General features: G+C 36.9%; 1 pseudogene; it reads right to left on the minus strand.

Moving 5' to 3' along the window:
* Positions 1-1,486: 1,486 nt before the first annotated feature.
* On the minus strand, positions 1,487-1,864 carry LOC114025803 (annotated as a pseudogene).
* Positions 1,865-2,414: the final 550 nt, after the last annotated feature.

Here is a 2,414-nt window from a genome sequence, read left to right on the forward strand (position 1 = left end):
CCTTCCTTCCTTCCTTCCTTCCTTCCTTCCTTCCTTCCTTCCTTCCTCCCTTCCTTCCTCCCTTCCTTCCTCCCTTCCTCCCTTTCTTCCTCTCTTCCTTTCTTCCTTTCTTCCTTCCTTCCTGTCTTTCCTTTTTCCTTTTTCCTTTCTTTCCTTTTCTTTTTCCAGGATAAACACATTTATTAATATGTATTTCCAGGCTAAAGCCCCAGAAACTTGAATTATCCTGGTTATTTACTTCTTCCTGCTCTCTGGCGTATCTTTGTTCTTTCTAAAATGTTGCACCCAGAACTGACCACAAAACTCAAAATGTGGTTTGACTAGGACAGATTGTCAGTTGTCAAATTCTGGACATTATACCTCTCTTAACACAGCCTAAAAGCACATTCTTTTTTTCTCTTTTTCTTTCTTTTTTTCACACTGCTGACTCATTAAACTTGCTGCTCACTAAAATGCTAAGATCTTTTTCAAATAAACTGCTGTCTAGAAAATTTTTCCCTATCATATAGGTGCAAAGCTTAATTTTTTAAACCTAACTATAAGACTTTATGTTTATTTCTATTAAATATCATCCTACTGGATTTGCCCATATTTCTAGCCTGTCAAGAAAATCAAGTATGGGTTGGTCTAAATTATCTCTGAGGCTCCTCCTAACAAATTCTGTGATTCTCTGTTATTACTATTACAAATTAGAAAAAATATAACCATTAAGATCCCAACTGTGTTTCCATAGAAAATATGAGTATGTCCAAATTAAGATGAGGCTGAGTTATGGTTCTCATACTGGTGTTAACTTTGCTTAATTCTATGTCTATAGCTTGAAGTTTAAGAAAAAATTACAACATATGAGAGGCAGCAGAATATAGTGGATATGAGGTGTCTTTGGAGTTTGGAAGACCTGGGTTTAAATTCTATTTTTTGATTCATAAAACTGTTGTTTTCTCCTTGAAAGCAGAAATAGACAGTTTTTGTCTTTGTGTCTCAGGGCCTACCACAAAGCCTGGCACATAGTAGGCAAAAAATGCTTGCTGATTGATAGCTATCTGAACATGACTAAATCACTTCACCTCTCAGTGCTTCAGGTAACTCTCTAAACCTCTATAAATTATAGTTTGCTCAATGGAAGGAGTTTCTATACTATAAATTCACTATACAGATGAAATTACAGGTCTGGACCAAAACAAAAATGAAAAAAAAAAAACTCATGTAAAACCTAGTATATCTCTTATTAAAGTTTTTCAGTGTTATTTTCACCAAGTTACTTTGCTCCTCAAAACTTCCCCAAAGATAATAATATAAATGAGCAGTGCAAAATCTAATCTCTTTTCTGAGTTTCTAGGAAGACTACATATTTGAAGTTAAGAATAATGACTTTACTTTGGTCCATTACACAGTATTAGCTAAAACTTTTTAAGTATGGACTATGGGCATTTTTATTTTTTTATTTTTTTTGAGATTTTATAACTTTATTTAAATGAAGTTCAATTTAGTTTTCATCCACATTGATTGTCTGTAAACTTTTGAAAGTGGTGACAGGTACATAAGTAACCAACGTAAACAGCTTGTTTAGTAAATCTTCATTCTCATTGCGTTTCCTAGACAAATGCACTTGGATACAGTAAGGGACATTCCTTATTCCTTTGGCCCAAACAGCTTTGTTGAGTCTGGTGTCAATGCATACATCTGGAGTTCCCATTTCTTTCAGGGCAAATTTGTGGATTTCCTTTAGAGCCTGAGGAGCTCGCTTTTTGAAGCCGACTTCATGAATTCTTTTGTGAATGTTGATGGTATACTCTCTGGTCACCACCTCATTGATGGCAGAACGCCCCTTCTTTTTCTCTCTACCTTTCTTTGCAGGAGCCATCCTGCCCAGGACCAAGTCAGAAAGGAAGGGCGCAGAGGATTCGACTATGGGCATTTTTAAACTTGATGAGTCAAAAATACAGCCCTTAATTGAGCCCAATAATTCTCATCCCCTTTCCCCCCGGAAATATTGGTTTTCATATAGAAAGCGGGAGCTCATCTAGTTTCATCTTCTTTTTAGGTTTGGAGCTCACAACTAGAGAATTCCTAAGCCCTTTCTGAATCACAACTGGTCCTAGTCCTGGTCCCACAGCTCCTACTGATTCTGGGGAAAGGAAAGTTTACCCTTAGATATATATATATTGCTGTCTTTGTAGATCTGTCTCTCTACCTGGTTCTTCTTTGGTATGGTGAGAGGTGTGGGCAAGACAGATTGAACATTTTTTGACTCAACAAACATTATCAGATGATGTTTAGGTCCTCTTTTCCAGATGTATTGCTGCTGTGGAAATTCCTATTGTCAGCTGACTGGGAAAGAGTGCAGCATAGCACTCTTACATAGCAGGGCTGGCACAAAGGACGGAAGAGCAGGAGAATCCTAAGAATCAAAT

Source organism: Vombatus ursinus, unplaced genomic scaffold, assembly GCF_900497805.2.
Source record: "Vombatus ursinus unplaced genomic scaffold, bare-nosed wombat genome assembly UNPS02014832.1, whole genome shotgun sequence".
Lineage (NCBI taxonomy): Eukaryota > Metazoa > Chordata > Mammalia > Diprotodontia > Vombatidae > Vombatus > Vombatus ursinus.